The sequence below is a fragment of the Sus scrofa genome, chromosome 1 (genome assembly GCF_054392235.1).
Source record: "Sus scrofa isolate SSC_HxYL_T2T_F1_AM1 chromosome 1, Sscrofa_HxYL_maternal_Yorkshire_Landrace_v2.0, whole genome shotgun sequence".
NCBI classification, from domain to species: Eukaryota; Metazoa; Chordata; class Mammalia; order Artiodactyla; family Suidae; genus Sus; species Sus scrofa.
Window position 1 is genome coordinate 40481658 of NC_139383.1, and position 17632 is coordinate 40499289.

The following is a 17632-nucleotide window of genomic DNA, read 5'->3' on the forward strand; positions in this document are numbered from 1 at the left end:
AGCAGAGAATAATTGCAGAGCTAAATCTCACTAGTAATGATAAACTCTTTCAGGATTTATTGAGCCTAGAATTTGTAATATATGCAGGCTGAGACCCAGAGGTTATTCATATTTTAGCTCCATTAATAACTGTACAACCTGGGCATGTGTCTTTGCCTGCTGAAGTCTGGTTGATGTCTTTAATTTTTTTTTTTTTTTTTGTCTTTTTGTCTTTTTGCCTTTTCTAGGGCCGCAACAGCGGCATATATGGAGGTTCCCAGGCTAGGGGTCTAATTGGAGCCATAGCCACCGGCCTATGAAAGAGCCACAGCAACGTGGGATCTGAGCTGTGTCTGCGACCTACACCACAGCTCACGCCAACGCCGGATCCTTAACCCACTGAGCAAGGCCAGGGATCGAACCCGCAACCTCATGGTTCCTAGTTGGATTCGTTAACCACTGGGCCATGACAGGAACTCCGATGTCTTTAATTTTAATTTAAGGATAAAGATATCTACCATAGAGAGATAATATGTGAATTAGATAAGAAAATGTATAATAGTTATATCATGTTACTAGTCTGGTACATAGTAAGTATTCAGTAATGATTTCATTTTGCTTTTTTCTTCCATTGTTTTGCTAACCTAAGGGTGTTATAAAGCTTATGCTGGTACAGAGAGCACAGAGGAGCAGAGAAGGTGGCTTTTTTTTTTTTTTTTTTTTTTTTTTTCCTTAGGGCCACAGGTATGGCATATGGAAGTTCCCATGCTAGGGGTTGAATTGGAGCTACAGATGCTGGCCTACACCACAGCCACAGCAATGCAAGATCCAAGCCACATCTGTGACCTCCACCACAGGTCATGGCAATGCTGGATACCCATCCCACTGAGTGAGGCCAGGGATTGAACCTGCACCCTCATGGATCCTAGTCGGGTTTGTTACCACTGAGGCACAACAGGAACTTGGAGAAGGTGGCGTTTTGTAGAAGGCACTTGACATCATATGGAATGAAGATAGTAACGATGTTCAGTAAAAAGTATAAACACAAATACCTACTGATAGCCAGCTATTTGAGATATTACATTTTAAATATATATACTGAACATATTTACTTAAATATATCTACTGAACAGTTATGTTTAAATATATATAATGAATACCTTTAGATTGATATTTCTTACATAGTGAGGAAATAATCTAACATGGAGGGTGAGAAACCATGAAGTAAGAGAAGGACTAGCTGGTAACTAAATGTGCAAAAATAGGAGACAGACAATTGAAGCCATTAGTGGCTCTGTCTAAGACTTACTATAATGAAGAAGAAATAGTAGTTTACTCCACAACTACACTAAAATTATGCTTAAATAAAATCAGTAGTTGACTCTTTATTGTGAGACTACAGTCTTATTGCTCCTGGATCTTGATAAATGGCAGATGCTGATAAACGAGAGATGTTTTGTGCTACTTTTGTTTTTATTTTAATTTTGAAAGCTTTGTGAGTTATTCTCTCTCTGTGATGAGGAACTGTACGCTTTTGGGTGTGCCAGTGGTTGTACAATTAAGTGTTAGGTTTATTAAAAACCATGCCACACAGGAAAGACTCAAAATTAAGGCAAATGTCAAAGGAGATTAGAGCTGAAGTTTTACTCCTCAGCAGTATTAGTCCATCGTAAAAAAGTATTCACAGTTACTGACTGAAACTATTGCTTCAAAAATAAGCCTGAAAAAATGCATTTTTCTGAGTGGTTTAATAGCTGATCTCTGCCTCTTACCTCTTCCAAATTTTATAAAATATTTTTGAACATCCTTGATAAAGAACTATGTGGCAAATCAAGATGCTCCACCTGCCTGTTGCCCTTTTAGTTGGCAGAGGCTGATGAGCTGTGTAATTAGATAAATGTTGCCGCCAATAAAAGGGGTGCAGTAATGTTTTTCATCTTTTCCATTATCGTACACTTAACTGTGGCGCATACACTCATTTGGCATTCTAAGCACTTTTGATTGATTTACAATGTCAGTAAAACTTACAGATTATGCATTCCAAAAGATAAGAGGGAATTAATGTCTTAGGAAAAGTTTTTAGCATAGCTCCTCTTGCCAACATTAATTTTTTTAGCATTCGTTTGTCTAAGTGTACAGAAGCAAGTAAACATGAATAAACGTAATCCAGATTAAATTGCTGAGAATATTATTTTCCATTTGGTTTGCTCTGGGTTTGTAAGTAATAGTTCTTGATGTATACTTTGAAGTATGTCCTGAATTTTATTAGAGATGTCAAAATGTTCAAAATGCTCCATTACATGTTGCCACATATTTGCTTTGGACATGCTAGTTTTTTTTTCCCCTGAAACACATATAGATTTACACCAAATGACAATCAACCAAAAATAACAAAAGAATTATAATAGAAATTTTGAAGATGGAACATTAGAGTACTACTCAATATTTTGGAAATTTTGTGTTGTCTAATTTCGGAAATACTCTGAGATGTTTCACAATCTTTTTTAGCTTCACTTAAAAATTTTATGCACCTTATTGGAGTTCCCGTCATGGATCAGTAAACAAACCCGACTAGTATCTATGAGGACACGGGTTCAATCCCTGGTCTCGCTCAGTGGGTTAAGGATCCAGTGTTGCCATGACCTGTGGTGTAGATTGCAGACGCAGCCTGGATCCAGCATTGGCTGTGGCTGTGGTGTAGGCCAGTGGCTACAGGTCCAGTTCAACCCCTAGCCTGGGAACCTCCATATGTTGCAGGTATGGCCCTAAAAAGGCAAAAAAGACCAAAAAAAAAAAGTATGCATCTTATAATAAAGGCTATTCAAACCATTGAGAAGGTGTAGCTAGAAAATTTCGTTGCCCAAGAGATTTGACAGTTATATAAAATGTCCTCTACTCTTACTTAAATCACAATATGGTCATATTAATAGAAAAAATAAGTATCATTTACAGGAGTCATCTATTACTGAAAGTAAAAATCAATGTTTTAAAGTTTAGATTTGTTTAAGCTGGGCAGGACTTTGCTTTAGAAAATAATTAAATTTGGCTTTTAAGTCGTTCTTTCATTCATGATTTATAACGGCAAATCTGCTATTTTAAGGGTTATGTGAGTTTTTAAAAGTAAACATTTAGAATCACAGAAAGGCATTTTTACCTGTCAGAGAAGAAATCTGATTTTCAGCTAACAATCTACAAGGCTTGAGTAGTCTTTTAGTTAAGTTGCATTTTGAGTAAATGCAGACAGAATTGCTTCATGGAAATTTAGTATGAAGAGCAAGTGTGTTTGATGCAGACACACATCACTTGGCTTCTGGAGAAAACAAGTGTTCACACAGGATTAGGACATGGATATTCCTAGCTAAGGAGTCAAAAGCAGAGATTGTTAGGGGTCAAGTTGTTATTATACCAAACTAAAACCAAAGGTGATTTTCCTCCTTTGGAATGTAGCTGCCCATTTATTTGACTCCTCATACGTCTCATGTGTTGGATAAGAAGATAATTTTCTTGGTTTTAGTTGTTAATTTCATTGTGATTCATTTTGATTCATTATTTTGAGTTTGTTTCCCATCAGATCTGGAGGAATCTTTTGGGACTATCATTTAGCCTTTGATTTTAAAATATCAAAATGTAATTATTCGTATTTTCCTTTATAAAAGTCTAAACAGAAAAGCCTTTAAAACATTGGTTAATTAAGAAGCCACAAAGATTTTCCACTTACCAGAAATTATTCAGGTACATTATGAAGTAGGCCAGTGTTTTGGTTATCTGATAAAGTTTTAGGTATTCATGAAGCCTCTCCAAAGACCCCTGTGGAGGAGGAGTGCTTGGGTTAAGAGGTGGAGACAAAGTTTGGTGGTAGGGGAACAAGTTTGGAAAAATAAGTTCTTTTTTGGAAAAATACAAAATCTTGGATTGAGTCAAAAATATCCTATAAAAGCAGACTTAGTAGACTAAGAAAAAGAACAAAACAAAATATCAAAACTAGAAAGATATTATAAAGTACATTTAAAAAGCTTGATGTAATATGTGTTATATACACAAATACATACAATAAACAACATATACATTTTTCAAAGGAATAACCTTTGAAAGTATTATACTGGAAAGTTAATTCATGAAGTTCTAAGGTAAAAAGATTTTATGCAGATTGCATTCTCTAATAACAAAGCAATAAGAAAATAAATATAAAAATAAATAAGAGTTTAAATCTGCTCCTGGTAATTTAAAAATTAAAAACACTGTTTATAAACTTTTTAAAAACATGTAAGTGTGGCCAAAATGCTTCTCAGTTGAAATTTTATAACTCTAAATGCTCAAAGGCAAAGAACTTAACCAACTGGGAAAAACAATTAAATACATATGATTATTAATAAAGTGATAAGTACTGATTAATAAATTAGAAAATCAAAACAAATTAGGCTTGCTCATTAATACCAAAACTGTGTGCTTTCAAAAAAATCAATAAAAAATAGAATCATTTGTAAGTCTATTTAATCAAAGAAAGGAGACTATGTAAAATAACATTATAAATGCAAATGACGTACTAATAGGAATATTAAAAACACCATCTGACTTCTTGCCACCTATAATATGAATAAAATGGAGAGATAAGACAAGGAACAAACCATTTAATATAAAGATGCCAAGGCTTGTGAGTTGAAAAAATAATAAAATAAAACTGTTTCTTGTTCTCAGTCTCTTCAGATGGAAAATGATTCTATAATTAAGAAATGGCTTCAGGACAAAGATCAAACTCATAGCACTAAAAAGAAAACATGTTCTAGATGAAGAGCCCTGTTAAAACCCCAAAAAAGATTTGAGATAGTATCTCACAGATCCTTTCAAACAGGCAAAGAGCCCTGTTGAGGTTTTATGAAAACACCTCACATATCTTCCTTGTTAAACAGTGGGCCTCTGAGAACTCAGGGGACACTTTCCTCCAGCAAAGATCCTAGGAAAGAAGGATTTATCTAAAATAGATTTGTGGGTGGATTGTTATGGAGTTCATTACAATAGGACACTCAAAAGCCTCTGAAGTTCTTTAAAAAAAATTATACCAGCTTGGAGTGATAGGAGCAGGAAGAGTACAAAGGGAAAAGAAGACTTATCAGCTCCCTAATTTCTATGAGTATGAAACAGACTTAAAATCCCATTCTAGTGCATATGTAGGCTAAGTTTTATAGAAAGGAAAGGATAAACCTGAGAGAGCTTTGTTGGCAGAGCCAAGAGCCACAGGGAATAACTCTAAAGAATAGGATTGAGCCCCAGTCAAGGGACTGGCAATACATGCTGGCTAGATTTCGGAATTACTATGGACCATTAACTCCTTTGGCTGGAGGAAGTGTAGGATATCCTACACTTCTCCCACCGTTGTATATTATATATCAGGTAGGATTGGTGATTTGTCTCTTTGTTTAAAAGATCTTTAATTGAGAGGAAGCATACTCAGGGATACCTGAGGAACTATATCTGAACCTCATTCACACTTCAACCTGACTTAGTTGATAAGATCCTAGATTTTGAGTTGATTGTATTCACATGATATTTGGGGGTCTTGAAAGAAAGGATGAATATTTTTTCCATGTTGGAGGAATGTAAATTGTGACCAGAGAGTGAACTGTGGCAGATTATGTTTTCTCTAAATGGCTACCCATTGCTATATTATGTTGTACTGAGATGTGATATTACATGACATTCCATCACACATGAATGTCTTACAGAATGGCAATGGTGTTCTTCCCATCAGGGTGAGGGAAGAGGAGTCTATGAGTCTGGGTAAGCCTATGACTATAGTTGAAGTGACACGATGTGACTTCCATGCCATGTCATACAATCTGCCAAAGCTTTTGCATAGTTCCTGTTGGAATGCTTTCTCTTAGAACAAAGCTACCATACTATGAGGAAGCTGAGGCCCCATGGAGAAAAATGAGAAAGAATGCCCAAGTAACCAAAATATGGGGATAAATAATGGATTATATTGTTGTGAAACAACTTCACAAAGCAGGCAATGTGTAGAATATTGAGAGGACAATCTTACAAAGAAAGAATATAGCACACAGCATGTCAATGTATTTGAATATTTTATTATGTAAACAGTCATAAGTAGGAATTTATGTCATAAATAGGAAAAATAAGTCAATGAATATACTTTAATTCAATTACTCAGTGGTCATGACAACTGCACAACCCAGGACCAGAGGCTTGAAATGGCTTTCCACCAAAACAGGGAAGAGAATCATTTTCTTCTCCCTCTAAATTGAAGCTCTATTTTACCTATATCAGCACCTTCTCTTTTTTCCATCCTATTTTACCTATCTATTTTACCTATATCAGCACCTTCTCCTTTTTCCACCCTCTGTCTTTTCTTATTACTAACACAATCCCCAAGTAGGCAGACCATCAAAATAAATGTTGATGGAAGAAATTAATGAACCTGTCTAGCATATTGACAGGTGCTCTCCTAGGTGCTAGGATTACAAACTTGAATAACAAATAATTCTTATCCACAAGGATCCACATTTCAGCAACTCCATCAAAATATTCCACTCTTTCACCTGAATGTATTTTGGGTATTTTGTCTTTTTATCAGTTGGCTTTTTATCTCTTTTGACTCTTTCCTTGACATTATTTCAACATTCATGGAAGCACAGTTTTCTCACACATACCAAAAAATCTCTTAGAGGAATGGGCAAAAATTTCTCCAAAATCAGAACATCACTACAAAAAAATCATACTACAAGATTTTAGCCTTCTGTGATCATTTGCCATACATGAGTGGAATACTTTGATTTTAACCTGTATCACATTAAAATGGTCACAAAATAGAAAACCCAAATCAGATGTAAAGGAAAATACTATGCTATCAATGCTTTCAAAGCTTTCTTCTAAGCAATTCTGAAATATAATGGTTTATCTTCATGTGAAACATGATTTAGAAAGCTAGAAAAGTGAAAAATATTTCAAAATAACAACTTGAGTTTTAAAAATTCTTTATAAGTATAATGTGGAAATAATTTTCTCAGTGTGGGTGGGCTTAAAATACGTATTTTTCCTGTGGTAAAATACCACTGCTTTGTTTTTTGCAGAAAACACTAAGTAAAAAGTGTTTAATGAATAGTTTTAAAATGTATTCCCATGCGTAGAATTACAGAACATATTTATATTTTTACTCAGAGTAATAGCCTGTGTTTTGAATTTAATCACAAAGAGGGACCAAATAGTCTAGTGGCTAAGGCCCAGGTGTTAGAGCTAGATTTCTGCCTGGTATCAGCTGAGTATCTTGAGCAAGTCACTAAATCTTTCTATAAATGGGATAACCACACAACTTAACCTATGGGTAATTGTGAAGATTAAATAAATTAAGATACGCAAAGCCCTTTATATATTATTGAAAGTAGTATTAAGAATAGCTTTTCACATATGCTTACAGTAACCTATTAAAATAAAATTACCATTCATTGCTACCTAGAAGTCTCATTTCTCCACCTCTTCCAGAAAGATGTTGAGTTTGTACACAAGGTTTCTTCTTTTTAAATTTTTCATCCTTTTTGCAGTTATAGCTATAGTTCTCCCTTTCTCAGTTGCTTCATTTCTCTCTCTTTCTTTCTCTCTTTGTCTTTCAACAGGAAAATGTGCTGTAACATCCTTTTTATCTATGAATTTATGATGATCCATAATCTTATCCTAAATATTTGTAGATGATGTTTTTAACTTGGTCTACAGTATTTGTTAGAAATATTTTCCTCATTTGCTATTTTTTTAAGGGCCATGCCCACAGTATATGGAAGTTCCCAGGCTAGGGATCAAACTGAGGGATCCAAGCTGCATCTGTGATCTAACACAGCTCATAGCAACACCAGATCTTTAACCCACTGAGTGAGGTCAGGGATCAAACCCACATCGTCATAGATAATTAGTCAGGTTCATAACTCTCTGAGCCACGAGAACCCCCTGTTGGCTTTTTTCCCTAGTTTATAGGATTTTTCACATACGGATGTTTGGGTGTTTTGTTTCTCAATTTAATAATTCGTAATAGTTTTAATTTACATTTATTTAATTATCAGTGACATTAGATTCTTTTCATATGCTTATTGGACATTTATGTTTCTCTCGTATTTTGGTTCACATTTTTTGTTACTAATTCGTATCTTTAATTTGCAAATACTTTTTTACATTTTAATATATAATTTCTAATTATGAAATCAATTTATAATTACTATAGATCATTGTGGATTATTTATAACCTGGAAAAATATGGAGAAAGAATATTAGTGTATGTCTTTCTAAATGTTTTCTGTTCTAAGTGACCTCACTAGGTGTCACAAAATTGAAATCATGCCCTATTTACTGCCAGTGTTGTGACCTGCTTTACCATTAATATGCACTTAACCATTTTTCATAGCATTAAGCCTTATTCTAAAGCATAATGTATAAACTTTGCTTAAATAAACCATTATTATTGACCATTGAGATCATTTGCACTTTTTTATTCCAATTATAAGTAATGCTTAATAACCTTACACATAAATATTTGTAGAGTTTTTTCCTTGTTTTTTTTTTTTTAATTTACTGTGGCAAAATACACAACATAACGCTTACCATTTTAACTGTGTTTAATGTACAGTTTAGGGTTATTATGTATACATTATTGTACAACCAGTACTACCATTTATCTCCAGAACTCTTTCATTCTTATAAAGCTGAAAGTCTATAGCCACTAAACAGTATACCCTATTCTTGCCTTCCCCCAACCTCTAAAGACCACTATTCAACTTTCTGTCTCTATGATTTTTTTTTTTTTTTTTTGTCTTTTTGGCATTTCTTGGGCCACTCCCGCGGCACATGGAGGTTCCCAGGCTAGGGGTCGAATCGGAGCTGTAGCCTACGCCAGAGCCACAGCAACGCGGGATCCAAGCCTCATCTGTGACCTACGCCATAGCTTACGGCAACGCCAGATCCTTAACCCACTGACCAAGGCCAGGGTTCGAACCCGCAACCTCATGGTTCCTTTTTGGATTCGTTAACCACTGAGCCACAACAGGAACTCCTCTGTCTCTATAATTTTGACTACTCTAGGTACTGTATATAATGGAATCATACGTAATTTTTTGTAACTGACTTATTTCACTTAGCATAATGTCTTCAAGATCCATGCATGTATAGTATATGCTAGAATCTCCATCCTTTCTAAAGCTGAAGAATATTCTGTTATATGTACATGCCACATTTTGCTTACCCATTCATCTGTCAGTTGACATTTGCATTGCTTCTGCATTTTAGCTACTGTGAATAAAGCTAAACATGAGTATACAAATATTTCTTCAAGACCCTACTTGCAATTCTTTGTGGTATATACTCAGAAGTAGAATTTCTAGAAATAGTAATTCCATTTTTAGTTTTTTGAGGAACCACCATATTATTTTCCACAGGGCCTATACTATGTTACATTCCCATCGACCCTGCCCGGGGTTCCAGTTTCTAGGCAAAGCCCTGTGTGGCAAATATTAGGTACTGTAGCAATCAATACGTGAATCAAGGGCTTTCCATGTAAACTTGGAGATTTCTAAGTAGTCTTTTGGTGTTCAGTTCACTTTTCCCTTCAAAGTTTGTGAAAGTTTGTGAAAAACCCTAAAGGCTCCCCAGAAAGGCATTAACCTCATGTTCTAGGAAACAAACCTTCTCTAGTTACATGGAAACTATCTCCTTCTGACCTCTTTACTGAAACCTAATAGGTCTACATCACATCTGAGGCTGCTCTTTGTACACTGGCTGATTTTAATCGATTGGCTGCAGAATGCAACCTAAAGTGTTTTTATAGTTCACACTGAGGAAATTTTTACTAAATTCTTGTATAACACAAGCCACACAATAGGTCCTATGAGTTCATCAAGGGTTTGCCACTACCTTCGTATTATTATTATTACTACTAGTAGTAGTAGTAATATTGCTTTTGGTAGGCATGTTCTATACATGAGTCTTAACTCTTTACTCCTGACATTAAAAAAAAAAATGCTTAAGTGATGGAGCTTGGACTTTAGATTCAGACCACACAGGTTCAAAATTCAGTTCTGCCACTTACCAGCTCTTTGACTTTTTACAAATCACTGTATTTTCTAAGAACCCACCCCCCATATGTAAAATAGAGATGAATCAGGGTAGTTGAGAGGATTAAATAATGTGATTTTGTATTAAATATGTAGCCCAGTGTGTGTTACAGAGTAGTCAGCAATTAATAGCAAACTATTGTTTTATTACTAAATATAAAATTTCTTTTTCTCTGCTTAACTTACCTTTAGATAGTTAATGTATAACATTCAAAGTGAGAATTCACTATTGTTTTTGCAATCCAGACATCACCAACTAAACAGAGGTAATTTTGGTTATTATTGTTAAATCACCTGTTAATAATTTCAAACTTAAAAACTACTCAGCTTGACATATATACTTAATTCTGATTGAACTTTTATTCTAGATTCTAGCATATATGTTTCATTTAGGGAAAACAGCTAGACAAGGATTACTTCTGGTAGATTTTTAAAAGAATTCTTGGAGTTCCCATCGTGGCTCAGTGGTAACAAACCTGACTGGTATCCATAAGGATGCAGTTTCAATCTCTTGCCTCACTCGGTGTGTTAAGGATCCAGCATTGCCATGAGCTGTGGTATAGGTCACAGACATGGCTTGGATCCCAAGTTGCTGTGGCTATAGCATAGGCCAGCAGCTGCAGCTCTAACTCAACCCCTAGCCTGGGAACTTCCATATGCCACAGGTGTGGGCCTAAAAAGACAAAAAAAAAAAAAAAAAAAAAAAAAAAAAAGATAAAAAATGTTTTAAAAAAGAATTCTTCATGAAGAAAGAACAAAATAATGTCTAAACATCTAGCACAATTCTATGCCTACAAATGTTCTTTCAATTTATTGCATTAAGCATAAAATAAGTGAATAATAGTATATAATGTACTTTTAAAAAAGATTATGCTTTTCTTTTTGTTTAGAAACCCCACCACACTCAAAACAGGTTCACTCTTTTATGTTTCTAGAAAATCATGAAGACACAGGTACAAATTTGGAGACCATAATATCCTTGGCTCTAATTGGATGTGAAAACAAAAAAAAGGAATTATTGGTGAGGACTATACAATCTATAAAGAAGTACTTCTACTTAGTGATCCTAAATAATATAACCAATAAAATACTGGCTTGTGGATTGCACTCGCAGGGAAGTTCTAAATAAAATCAATATAAAGAGTTCTTTGAGAGTTTTATTATTTTGATTAGCCTGCTTTTATCCTTTATTTATGTTATCATTAAAGTTTTACTTCCAAACTCAGTGCACTTTGAGTGGTGACCTTGTAGATGGATCTGACATCAGCATGGCAGAAGCAGGATGTCTCTTCATTGAGATATGGGTATCAGCTGTGACTGGTATCTGGAATCCAATCCCAATAACCAACATTTGTATTTCCTGTTTTGCTTTCCTCAATTTTCTTTCCTGTCTTCCAACTCTACCTTACTTGTTTCCAATCACTTGTGGTAACCACATTTTATTCACCTTCACTTTTGCCTCTGCAATGTAGAGTCTCTGTCGGGTACCAGTCCCTCTTAGCAGATCTGTAAATGTGCTAGCATCTCTCACATCCTTTACTCTCAACCAGCTCCGTCATTCTCTTCCGTTTTGATTTAAATTTCTTGACAGAGTAGTCTATGTACTCTGTCTCCACTTCTTCCCATTTATACCTCACACCATTAAAATGATCTTTTTCATTTATTTTACTGAAATTGTTCTCTTACAGATCAGTTAACACATTATAATTTAGTTAACTTGTTATAACATAGTTAGTAGATACATTCATCTCTGGGGCGAAATTGTGAGCTACTTGAGTCCAGAAACTGTCATTTTTATTTTTTCAACCCAGGCACCTGGAAACAGTAATGTTTGTGAGATTAGAGTTCAAGATGCCTTTCTTTTTAAACTAGAGGAATGGCAGCTGTGAAAGGAAAAGTGCAGAGTAGAACCCACGCGACATCCTTGACTGGCACATGATAAACACACAGTGATTATTTACTGAATTAAATATTCAAATTTCTTGATAAATAAAAATTCCTGATACTCTGGTAGGGAAAGAAAGCAAAACTGAAATTACTTTGTTTAATCCTCAACAGACCCTGTGAAATAAGTTAGCTATTATCTATTTCTCTAAGGAAGTGAAGAAACTTATTAAGAGTAAATGATTATTTCTTGAGTACATTTTCCAGGCACTACCTTATGGAATATACACACATTGTCCTATTTATCCTGTTAACCACACTGGGTGTTCAGAATGATGATTTTCATTTTTACCATTAGAAACCTGAGACTCACAGTTTAAGTAATGTGCTTAACGTCACACAAGTTATGAGCAGCAGCGGTAGGATTTAAGCCAACATCTGATTGATTCTAAAGTCGGTGTTCTTTCCACTCTCCTTTTCCAACATGTTTAGTATCATATGTCAGCAGCCTTCCAACTTGGACATGAGTACTCCTGGGGTATCTGAACACTTTCCAATGGATTCATTGCTTTGGAGAGGTTTAGGGACTCAGTTTCTTAGTCAGGGATGTCATATGGGTTCTACTTTTCACCTCTTCTTCCACAGCTATCATTCCTCTACTTTAAAAAGAAAGGTATCTTGATCCCTAATCTCACAATGAAATTGTCCCAGAGAGTAAAAAATAAGTGACTTTCTAAGGTGACATATAAAAAGTCAGTTGACAGTTCAAAGTAGTATCTGAGAGTTGTTCTTTTTTTTTTTATCAAGGTGCCATCTGTGTCTCAGTTTTATTTTTTTCATGGAAGAGGAACTAAAATGTTTCAAATCTAATTCTGAGGAATCAGTGTTAAGTCTACAAGTACAAGAAAATAAGGTAAATAAATAATTTATAAAAGTTAACATTAATAATATAATATTCTATATTTTCTTCAACAATTTTTCCTACTTAATAGATAAAATTGTTTCTTCAGTATTTTATCCTAACATGGGCAAAAGTCTTCTGCCCATTACCACTCCTCACCACTTTTTTCCTCATTTATTAATTCATATTAGATTTTGATTAAATTATGATGTGTGTCACATAAGACTTAACAATGACTAATACAGCTTTTTCAAGCCACACCCTAAATTGGCCAAATGCTATTTTTTTTGCTATTTTTATTGAATCCTTACCCACTCTAGCAATAAGATATATTTACTCATGAATGCATCAACCAATTGAAAGAAAGCTCTATCCATATTATTACTAAACAATGTATTTTTCATAAACTTGTACTTTTATTGTAATAACTATCAATATTTAGATTATACTTATATTGTTTTGGTCAATTGTACACCAATAATATTTGAAGGAAATAAATCTGGGAAACTTTCAATTCTTGTAACTTGAAGTAATAGGAAGTTAAATTTTAAAAAAAACATTCAAATATATAAAATATGTTTATATGTTTTTGTTATCGCAAAGTAGGTTAGAGTGGTTTTAAGTATAAAGAAATATTACAATAGAATAAAATTATGTGGGGAAAAGTGGGACAGAAATATGAGCTCAAACAGAGAAAGGGAAGAGGTCAAAATAGTAACTTCAAAAAATTTGCTCCTGCCTTTTAAAAATGAATAATGATTGGTGTTACAACACTGCAATATATGTTCCACTGGGTAAATTAAAGTGATAAAAGTTTATTTTAAAATGTCTATATTTAAACTGAATCAGAAATTACCACATTTATCACTATTTAAACTCTGAAAAAATACAGATGTTAACTTACAAGTGTGCCCGGGAATAGAAGTGTTTTCAGAATTCTTTTAAGAGTTATGCAAGCCAAAATTATGAAGACAACTTTGTAAAAAGTGATAAAATGTGGTGGGGAGTGCCCTGAATCTACACAGAAAGCTCTGAAGTCTCTGGCAGCTTCTGCCTTCCCTGAGGACTCACTCATCCTGTGAATTTGGGCAAGTTATTTAACTCTTCTGGGTTTCGTTATCCTCATCTATAAAATGGGGATAACCGCACCCACCTCACAGGTTTTTGGAATGAGAGAGTTCATCATGTGATGCAATTAGCACAGTCTCGGTTCACAGAAACATCTCAGTAAATAATCACTACTACTACTTTTATTGGTATTATTATTTTTTCTATTATAGTTGATTTACAGTGTTCTGTCCATTTCTGCTACATAGCAAAGCGACCCAGCTATACATCCATATGCATTCTTTTTTTTTCACATTATTCTCTTTCATGTTCCATCTCGAGTGATCAGATATAGTTTCCTGTGCCATACAGCAGAATCTCATTGCTTATCCAATCCAAATGCAAGTTTTCATCTACTAACCCCAAACTCCCAGTCCCCCCTCTCCCTCCCCCTCCCTCTTGGCAACCATAAGTCCATGAGTTATTATTGTTTTAATTACCAGGCTCCGATGGCTCCATGTCCATGAGTTATTATTGTTTTAATGGCCATACTCTCATGGCTCTAGTATCAATTTGCAGTGAACCTACAGGCACTTAGGAAGAGCAGGCCTGTATCAGCTCTGCCCATCCAAATTTCCTTCACTTAGTGGGAGTACAAATGGTCACATTTTGCTTAAGTGTGAATCTGTTTCTTGTTTAAAATTCTTCTGGCCTTTCCTGTAACTGCCTCTTCAGTGCTCTTCCTTCCCCTCCACAAACATTGGCTCTAGGCCCACTCAAAATTTCTCCCTTCACTTTTATCCAGAACTGCTGGTCTCAGCATGACCCCTCTACCATGTTGACTTACTTCATCTCTCCCCACACCCAGTCCTGCTCCCCTTCAACACAATTTAGCCTCCCTCTAACTTTGCCCCTGGGGCTAGTAGCAAACTCCTTCTTGGAGCGACTCTATGCAAAAGTCTTTTGAAATTAAAGGTATGCAACATATTTTAATTCATTAAAATGTTAAAATTGTCAAGAGGAAATGCTGATAAACAGGCTGAGTTTATAAGTCAGTTTCTCAGCAAAAATGGATTATGTCAGAGCAGGAAAGGAGTAGAAGGTATTGTACACTGTATTCACTTTTGGTCACTTTGGTTGTGAGCTACATCTTATACTCAGTCATTTAATGAAGCAATAATGTCCAGAATTATAGTAAGGGATTGGTTAAGAAGGAGTCTCAATTTCTGAGATGAAGGATAGTATAGAAAATATGACAACATCCTTCTTTTACAGCTTATTAAAAATTTATTAGAAAACAAATTTATATAAAGTCCACAGAGACAGTTACAAAATGTAAATAGAGAAGTAGAGGAGACAGCTATACTAGAAATGTGGGGTAAGAGTTTTTTCCTATTAAACATAAATGCATGCACCTTACCTTCACTTGGCAATTTGACATGCCAATCCTTCCTCTCCAGCCACTGCCCACTTATATTATTTATATTTGATATATGCAAATAAATATACATGCCATCTATGTAAGTTATGAAGCATAATAATAATGATGATGGTAGAATCCTTGTGACCTCACCACCTAACTTTAAATGATAGAATGTTATTTATTCTGTTAGCTCCCTGTGCCCTACTCAAATTTTCCTATACTTTCCACTTGATCTTCTGCCACTCTCTATTTGCTTGAGTCACAAATGATTTATGTAGTCTTATCCAAATGCTTCTACTCATCCTATTTTTTATCTGTTCAAGTTTATCTCATTTATCAAAAACCATGTCAAGTGCTGACTCTTCCATTACAAACTCCTGTACCACACTCACTCCACGCAGTAGTCTTTCTGTGTAGCAAATATAACACACATGTCTGCACCATTTACCTGCATTTACTTTCCTTCCTGAAACAGTAGTTAATCTTAGCTATTTGTTGTTTGTTTGTTTTTTGTCTTTTCTAGGGCCACACCCACAGCATGTGGAGGTTCCCAGGCTAGGGGTCTAATCAGAGCTGTAGCCACCGGCCTACACCACAGCCACAGCAATGCTGGATCCTTAACCCACTGAGAGAGGCCAGGAATTGAACCCAAAACCTCATGGTTCCTAGTTGGATTTGTTAATCACTGAGCCAGGACAGGAACTCCTCATCTTAGCTATTTGTTGGATGCTTTCTGTTCATTTGCTCAAAAGCTTACTGAGCACCCACCAGGTTTGCCGTGGGTCTGTGTACAGTGAGGCAAGAGCTGTGTACGCGCCTTACAGACATCATCTGCAGCCTGCTTACAGTCATCCATTCTGTGTTTTTGCCGTGGTGTTATCCACGGTTTAGAAATGAGGACACGTTGTCTTGGAGAAGAACTGATTTGCTGAAGGTCACACAGTAAATAAATAAATGGGGAAGGTGAGACTAGCTTCAGAACCCTCGTACTCCGAGTGTCAGACTTTGCTCTGTTACACTGACCACATTGACTGAATAGTCACAGTTTAGCACACATAGCTAAACTGCAGATGATTCCTAAGCCTCCTGGGTACAATCTGTTCTTGGTCAGAATTCTTTTGAATCTCTCCTTTCTCCGTCCAGGCAGGACCTTCCTTCCCATTTTGCTAGTTCCAGTCATTTGTTGAATGACTCTGCTTTAAAACACTCACGCTCACATTGTCTTTGATCCCTGTGGTCTAAATGGCTGCATTTTATAGACTCAGAGGCATTTAGTGTCTGTTAAGAAAAAAGATAATAACCTCCAAATTCCTATTGCCTTTTCCCAAATTATTTACAGATTTCAGTTACTAACTGAAAAGAGGGCCTTCATTCAAATATGAATAAAGGAAGTGATGTGGCATTTACTCAACATTTCATTTTTTCTTCTTGGTTCTTTTTACTTTCCAGCTGTTCAGTGTCTTTTCTCTTATGCCCAGACTATATACCAGCCTTACCAGTCTTGGCAGAGGAGAGATGTCTGTCCCAAGAGGAATATTGGACTCTCTCCTGTCATTTGCATACAATTCACCTACCCTAAGCTCTGTTTCCAAAGATACTGGCCTTTCCATGCTGAAATGATGGTAAGTGCTCGAGGGCTCATGCGTTTTCTCTTTGAGATACATCAGTACATTAAAAATATGTTGCATATATAGCTTTTCTGATTATACATAAACTAAAGAAAATTTGGAAAATTTGAGAAGTGCAATTTCCTTCCTTCTTATCTGTTTGTTTTATTTTTTCAGAATTAATATTATATTATTTATATACAGGTTATATATATTTTATACATGAACTATAATATTTTCTATGTGATATTTTAGTAAGAATGTTAAAAGGATATGAATGGAAGAATCCTATAGGAAATATTAATAAATTTGGCCATAAAATTTAAAAATTAAAATTCTTTGAATAGAAAAAATGTTATGGATATGTTAAAAAAAAAAGAGAGGTGAACATTAGAAAACATCTGAAATCTATAATATATAAAAGAACTGTAAACCAAATAAAGAACACCCACAAACAGATAAAGGAGATGAACAGCCTTATTAAAAACAAAGAAAATAGGCCATCAATTCATGGAACTGTACCCTAATATTTTCAATCTTTAAATCATTGTCAGGCTTTAAAAAAAAAGGGTACATTATTATTTAATTTGTAATTCTCTTATTATTAGCATTAGGTCACTGTTTAATATAACATTTACAAAAAAGTTGTGGTAATGATTGGAATTTCTGAATAAATGCAGAGAAACTG

At 35.0% G+C, this 17632-nt stretch overlaps 1 long non-coding RNA gene across 1 annotated transcript in view; it reads right to left on the reverse strand.

Moving 5' to 3' along the window:
* Window positions 1–17632, reverse strand: part of LOC146406045 (uncharacterized) — a 181690-nt gene that overhangs the window by 12398 nt on the left and 151660 nt on the right. The window contains exon 2 of the long non-coding RNA XR_014839875.1: window positions 3698–3786. This is a non-coding gene — a long non-coding RNA (uncharacterized LOC146406045). The remainder of the gene's footprint in view (window positions 1–3697; window positions 3787–17632) is intronic.